This window comes from Arachis hypogaea, chromosome 16 (genome assembly GCF_003086295.3).
Source record: "Arachis hypogaea cultivar Tifrunner chromosome 16, arahy.Tifrunner.gnm2.J5K5, whole genome shotgun sequence".
Lineage (NCBI taxonomy): Eukaryota > Viridiplantae > Streptophyta > Magnoliopsida > Fabales > Fabaceae > Arachis > Arachis hypogaea.
The window spans coordinates 111,684,982-111,692,929 of record NC_092051.1 but is presented as its reverse complement, the minus strand read 5'-3'; the positions used below and the strand labels follow the sequence as shown (position 1 = coordinate 111,692,929).

Genomic DNA, 7,948 nt, shown 5'->3' with positions numbered 1-7,948 from the left:
AAATAAAAATATATTAAATACTTATATATCTATTTAATTAATTATTTATATTAATTATTTAATAATTAGTTATATTAAATTATAATTAATATAAATAATTATATTAAATTTATTTTACATAAAAAATAAATTTAATTTGTACGTATTATAAAATAATTTTTAGTTAAATTATTTTTTTTATTTATAAAATTTAAAATACTAATTAAATTTGAGTTATTTATTTTAATATTTTATAATATTGAATTATTTTAAATTTATAAATTTAAATAATATTATTATAAAAAATAATAATTATATTAATTTTAATTACTTTAATTAATTAATTAAGTGAGACCACAATAGAAATTAAAGTTAGTTTTTTCTAATGAAAAAGAGAGAGATTTTTTTGAGTTTCTATTTATTGTTTATGATGCAAAAGCTGATGTGGAGTTACTTTTTATGCTGGAGATGATCTTACTCTCTCTTTGATTGAAATTACATTTATATCATTTATCAACAATTATGAAGAAGGCATTAAATTCATCGTTCTTGTTGAAAGACAATGGGGGAGACAAATAGATCAAGGAAAGCATGGTTAGAGATATATGATATGCCTTTGCATGCATAAAATGAGGATAACTTCCTTAAAGTGGCGTCTGTGTGGGGGGAGCCATTGGTCGGGGTGAAAAAATCGGTTGTTTCAGGAGGAATTTAATATGGAAAAATTTATGGTGGTAATTAACAAACTGGATGACTAAAATCCATGCTATTGTGACTTCAGACGTTGACGGTGACAAGTTTGACATATGCGTGAACCAAATTCTCCGGTGTCGATGTATGATATGATGGTCTGAAGAAGAAGCTTGGAGGTAGCTTGACAATGGAGAATAAAGTTCCGGCGGGTAATGAAGAGGCGGTTAAATCCCAAGTGCAAAAGGATGGTGGGGGTGAAGAACATGACCACGTGGGAATCGTAAATGTGGGGCCTAGGAACAATAATGAGGGTGGGGGAGAACATTTTGATTTTTGACTATGGATTAATGACTTATCGGGAGTTGGATAGATATGACTTGGATATACAAATTACAAAATGTAGAAAGCACATTCCCATTACAAAATTGAAATTCCACAAATGTTTAGTCAATGATATGTATATTGAGGAGATTATTCGGGAAACTCGAATGGGCCTTCAAAATAGCCCAAAGAAGCATGATAGTCAATCGAATGAGAACGGATACAGAAGAGGGGCCGAACAAGTGGAAGACAATATAACCCTCATTGATCCATCAATTCCTCCAGGATTCGAAGAGCATATAACAAAAATAAAGACCCAGAGGGAAGTAAAAACTCTGGTAGCCAGGAAGACAGATCCCATGTCACTTGTTGCTCTGGTAAGTATACTTAAATTTGATATTGCCATTTGTTTTAACACTAAACTTAAGGTTCTATTTTCCCTTATCTGTATTGTAGCTTGAGTTGGAGGATCCAAAGGAAACACCAGAGAGGAGATGGCTACAAATTTTACATATGCCATGTATGATACCCCTCAAGAAGTACCTAAGTGTGCTAGGCACATGGTATGCATATTTGACCTTGCTCAGGTTTATCCTTAAAAGTGACCTTTGATTTTATTCTAATGGATATTTTGTTTCAGGCAGCCGTTGAGATAAGTTGTGAGCCTAGCATTGGGAAGCATGTTCGCACTCACTCTCTTGATCATGCGGCGGTGTCTACTGTCCTACTGCTGATGGAAATACAACAATAGATTCTTTCCATCAGTTTGCTGGTGTGAAGTGGTTGCGCGAGAAGCCATTGTCTAAGTTTGAGGATGCTCAATGGCTCCTTATACAGAAGGCAGAGGAGGAGAAACTTCTCCAAGTTACTATTAAGCTTCCTGAAGAGTATCTTAATAAGTTAATAGACCAATTTAATGAGTATTATATTAGTGATAGTGTTAGCAGATTTGCTCAGCTGTGGAACGAACAGAGGAAGCTGATATTGAATGATGCAATTTTTCGGTTTCTCTTACCATCTATGGAAAAGGAGGCAAGAGGTGTTTTGTCAAGCAAGGCAAAGAATTGGTTACTTATGGAGTATGGGGAGGCATTGTGGAATAAGGTTTCTGTGGGACCTTATCAGCAGAAGGAAAATGATCTTAGCTCTGATGAAGAGGCTGCTCCTAGGGTTATCGCATGTTGTTGGGGACCTGGCAAACCACAAACAACTTCTGTTATGTTGGATTCTTCAGGAGAAGTGCTAGATGTGCTTTACACTGAAGAATGACCAGGAACGTGTGCTTAAGTTTATGACAGATCACCAACCACATGTTGTTTTGGGAGCTGTAAATTTGTCTTGCACTCGTCTAAAGGAAGATATAAATGAGGTTGGCATCTTGGTTTTCTTGTTACGCAATAATTTTTACCTCTCCTTATATTATGATGCTTCACCTGTTCCTGCAACTCGATTCTCCTAAGCAACATATGCAGTTTGTGGATGCTTATCTTCTAAAGTATTCATGCTAGGCTGGGCTTGCACTAGTTACTAGTCCCATTACTTGACCTTGAGTAGGAAATAGTTGTTGCTGTCTTGTACTATTGTTTGTATATAAAGAAATCAAGTATGTTTTGACGTCATAATTATAACCATTGTGACCCTATAATACTTCTGCATTGAAGCATGGACTGAATTCTTTTGTAGTTAGAGCTTGGGTAAAACCATTTGATAAGTAAATTTGGTTTACAGTTGCCTTTCTCTGATGTTTATTGGTTCTTTTACTCTATAATATGATATTTTTGTCCAAGTCATGTATTATCCATTCATTGTTTTATTTTATTTGTATATGGCAGTTCCTTTTGAATTGTGTGGAACTTCATTCCATGTAGCTGACCTTGTCGATGAGGGATTTATTATTTTATTGTAGGTCTCATGTGGTATACTTTATTTCTATTAGGTCATTTTTAAGATGGTGGAGGAAAACCCTCGAGATGTTGGGCATGAAATGGATCATGGATGGGCTCAGCATTGTGTATGGGGATGAATCTCTTCCCCGTCTTTATGAAAATCAACGAATTTCCTCCAACCAACTTCCTTCCCAACTAGGTAAGTACTACTGCTTTGATTGGGCTCAGATCCTTCCCCATTGGTGAGAGCTGGTGCAATTTTTACTCGGAAAGACTTCCTGACAGAACATAAACTTGGTAAAAAGGTGTTTGTCAATGCAGTTGGTTTTTTTGCGTGTACGACGAAGTGGGTTGGCTGCTAGCAGCAGTCAGTTTATTGATTTGCTGGATGATACAAGAATCCATCCAGAATCATATAGTCTTGCTATAGAGTTGGCTAAAGATGTCTATGAGGAGGATGGAACAGCTGATACAAACAATGATGATGATGCTGAGATGGCCATTGAGCATGTGAGAGACCGGCCTAGCTATTTGAAAAACCTAGACGTCGAGGAATATGCTGCTGGAAAGAAACGCCTGAACAAGATAGAAACTCTCTGACATAAAAAGAGAACTGATTCAAGGTTTCCAGGAATGGCGTAAGCAATATGAAGAACCAAGCCCGGATGAGGAGTTCTATATATAATTTCAGGTGAGACTGAGGAGACTCTGGCGGAAGGTAAAATTGTCCAAGCCACTGTTCGCAGAGTGCAAGCCCAGAAAGCAATATGTGGGCTTGAATCTGAAATGAGTGGAATCCTTATGAAACAAGACTACTGATGACTGGAGAGACGTAGTTGAACTTTCTGATAGGTTACTTGAGGGTGACATACTCACGTGTAAAATCAAGTCAATTCAAAAGAATAGGTATCAAGTCTTCCTTGTTTGTATAGAGAGTGAAATGAGAAGCAACCGGTTTCAAAACAACCGTGATCTTGATCCTTACTACCACGAAGACAGAAGCTCTCTGCAGAGTGATCAAGACAAAGGTCAGAAAGAAAAGGAGCTTGCAAAGAAGCATTTCAAGCCAAGGCTGATTGTCCATCCACGCTTTCAAAACATAACTGCTGATGAAGCAATGTAGGTTTGTTTGAGTAATTTTATATCATGATGTGTGTTCTATTGACCTTTTATTTCAATGGTATGATTTTCTTGTATTGCAAAATTAGCCTCTAGTCCTCTATTTATGCACATCTCAACAGTCTTAGACTTCAGAACTGAATGCTTGACAAAGACTAGAGAAAAACTACTAAATTATGTTGTTGATTTTAACATGTAGCAGACTCAATTAATACATTTACTCTATCTAGTTGGATAATAAGCACAGAATTCTGAATGGCTTTATATTTTTGTCTTCTATATCTGTTGTTATTATTTAAGACACCCAAGCAAGTAGCAATACCTGTGGGTTTCACTCATTTTGGGGGACAAATGAGCTTTGATAGATGGTCTGCTGGATGCTTTGGTGGGGATTCTCACATTTTTAAAATGTTGTTTTTGTTTATTTTGGATTTTCTTTTTTACAATTTTTGATTGGGAGGTTCAAATGATGGTTGCAACTTACTGTTTGATCAATCCCTCGGAGGCAGAAATGTGATTGTTGCCAACTTGGTCTAGCTTCCTTTTTGCTTATGTGAATCTAATCTTTCAGTTGGTATCTTATTATCTGTAACTAGTCATGGGACTAATATTATCCTTCATAAGCTTTAAATGATGCTTTGTATTGTTACTGATACTCTGCTGCTTTTCCTTCTCAATTCAGAAGGGCAGGATGAATATGAAAATGATGGATTTATAGTGGATGATGTTGAAGATGAAGATGAGCAAGATGAAGAAGAGAGGCCAGAAAGTGATGATGAGCGGCAGAAGAAGAAAAAGCCGAAGAAAAAGTAAGTTATTTATTTTGTGTATACCCCTCTTCAGAAAAAAAAAGAAATTTGTTTGAAAATAACTGTACTCTCTTTTGTATTTCTTGCTTGAAATTTTAATAAATATGTGATGTTATTCTTTTAAATTTTGATGAATTATTCCAACTGTTCAGGGTGGAGTATGTCCTTGATGAGGATGATTATGACTTGCATATATTTTCAATTATTGGCTTATAGTTGATAGAAAAATGATTGGGAATCTTAAACCATCTTTATTTTCCTCCTAATTTCTAAATAAAAATAAACAACTTTAAACTTTTTGGATTTTTATACCTTTTATGTTTTCAAAAATAAAAATATAATTATTTTTTACTTGAAAATTAGGAGAAAGATTTAAGAATCCCAATCATTAACTCTACTTGATAATATACAAGTCAACAATAATTTTCAATTTTCCATCAGGAGAGCAAAAAGTTCAAACGGCTGAAAATGGGTCAGAGGGATACCGAGGAGGAGCCCTCTGGATTATCTGGTGAGGAGTTTGATGGGAGTGGTAAAGTTGGGTGAACTGCTGAGGAGAAGCGTAAACGCAGTTTATTTGGTGATGACGAAGGTACTTCCTAATTCCACAGGTTTGTAGTTTGGTTTCTAATTGAGAATGCCCTCTTTTGGAAGATGGGTATTTTGAATGTTTACCAAATAGTTTTCTATTTCATGATACTGTTTGGTAAAATAAGGCGGAAACTTGCTCCCAATAAGCAGGAAGATACACGAGAATAGTGTTTGGTCTAGTTGGTTGGAAAATCTAAATAAAATAGCCATAATAAACATTAGGAAGCATTTCAAGTGCACCGGGAATACGGTACACCAATTATTTTAACCGTTGATCTGAATTATAAAAAAAATATATAATATATATTAATTGAAATCAACGGTTAAAACAACTGGTGCACCGGTACTCCCTAGTGCACTTGAAATGTTTCCTAAACATTATATCAAAGAGCTAAAGTTTATAAGTTGAAATCCTAAATTAATGGAAGACTAGAATGTTCTTTTTTAATTTTTGGGAGCATATGCCAACTCTGAGAAATATCTCATGAGAGTTCTCAAGAAGGGTGCCTGGCTTTTAAAAGATCAGATTAATATGAGTGAAAAGGCTTATGGGCTACTATAGAATAACAAACTTTAAGCATAACTGACTCCTCTATAGAACATTTTCATTAAATGTTATAATAAAGTTGTTATCTAAAATGGTTTTGTACAATCTATTTTGCATATACCCTAATGCTGTTCACTTACTATTGGTGCTGTTGGAAAATACACTGATGTAGTTGGTTGTTTGTCCCTTGGCACGAAGTCCGCAATTTTATTGAGGCGGTGAGCTTCTCCTTAACGAGTTTCTCAATAGAATACCTTCCCCGTTTATGAAGAACTAAGAAAATGAACCAACGATCCTTTATGTCTACATAAATATACAAATTCAACCCATATTAACAGAATTCAGTCTAGTCCACCTTGAATCTTCTCGTAGGTCCGTATCTCACGTAGGCCCAGTATCTCATATAGGAGACTATCTCAGGGACGGATCCAGAAATATTATTCTGGAAGGTCAATAACATATATAATATTAAAAAATTATACAAAAAATTATATAATGTAAAATGTATTTCAAAATTATATCGATAGAGAATATATTTTAAAGTACAAAAATATGTATGTATTTTTTATTAACGAAGTGGTCGATTCTTCCTATCATAAAATTTATCGATAATAGAATCTGTGTCAAATTTTTCTGCAATTTTCTTTTCAATATAATTAAAAGACAATTAGCAAGAAATTAATCTTTCATTTTGTTTATGAGTTATTTTTCATAATATTCATCCAGTAGTTCCAACAAAAAGATCACAAAAATAAAAAAATAAAAAAATAATTAATAAAAATTACTAAAATTTTAGAAAAAATAAAAATTATCAACATAAAGATTATAAAAAATAAATAAAAAAATAATTAAGAATATATTTGTCTCTTTATAAAAAAATTTGGTTTTTCTTCTTAAATATTATAAAATAATTTGGTCCTTTTTAATAATTTTGGTATTAAAGGTTCTTTTTAATAATTAAATCTTCCTAACGGTCCTTTACAATATTTTTTTCTAAATATATAATGTGATAGTTATGTATTTAAAATTATATTATTTATTCTGTTTTTCTAAAAAAATTGAAAAAGATGAAAAAAGTTAATATTTTCATGTATTATATATAATATTTTAAATAAATTATATTTTAAAAATATTTTTATGAAAAATTATATTATATAATAATATCTTTAATAAAAATAGTTAGTTAATAAATTTTGAATATAATAATCTAATTATTTTTCAAGTAATATAAAATAAAATTTTAATTATTTTATATTTTTATGTTACAGTTTAAAATATTATTTTAATATAATTTTTTAATATTATAAAATTTTTTTCCATAATAATTAATTTTAATAAATAAAAAATACTCATATATTTTGTATTTATATATTTTATATTTAATTATTTAAGAATAAAAGATTCTGTTGCCATTTAAAGTATTGTGCATTAAAGTATTGCCATTTAAAACATTTATTTATGTATTAGGATATTCTGTATTTATTAGAGTCCATCAATGTTCTTATTTTATATTAGTCTTTGATTTTCATCTAATAAAATCCAATGGTCTATATAAGTATTGCCATTTAAAGCATTTATTTATGTATTAGGATATTCTGTATTTATTAGAGTTCATCAATGTTCTTATTTTATATTATCCTTTGATTTTCATCTAATAAAATCCAATGATCTATATAAGTGTGGCTCATTCAATAAGTATATAATTGTTGAACTTATTTTAGACATATCCGGATATTAGACTGTAACAAGGATAATAACCCGTGCTATGCACGTGATAAGATTGAAATTATAATTTTAAATTATTTTATTAAAATTAATTTGAATTATGATAATTTGATTAATAAAATGTAACATATTATATATTGTTTGTTTTTTCTTAATCTAGTGTTAAATGTATTAACTCTAAAATAGTTATTAATTGGTTTTAATAATCTACTTTTTTCAATAAATCAAACATATATTCTCAATGTGACCATAAATAACCTAGTAATACTTAGACCCAC

The 7,948-nt window shown here is 31.6% G+C and overlaps 1 pseudogene; it reads left to right on the top strand.

Moving 5' to 3' along the window:
* The first annotated feature begins 859 nt into the window (after window positions 1–859).
* LOC112757356 (transcription elongation factor SPT6 homolog) lies at window positions 860–6,050 on the top strand (annotated as a pseudogene).
* The last annotated feature ends 1,898 nt before the right edge of the window (window positions 6,051–7,948 follow it).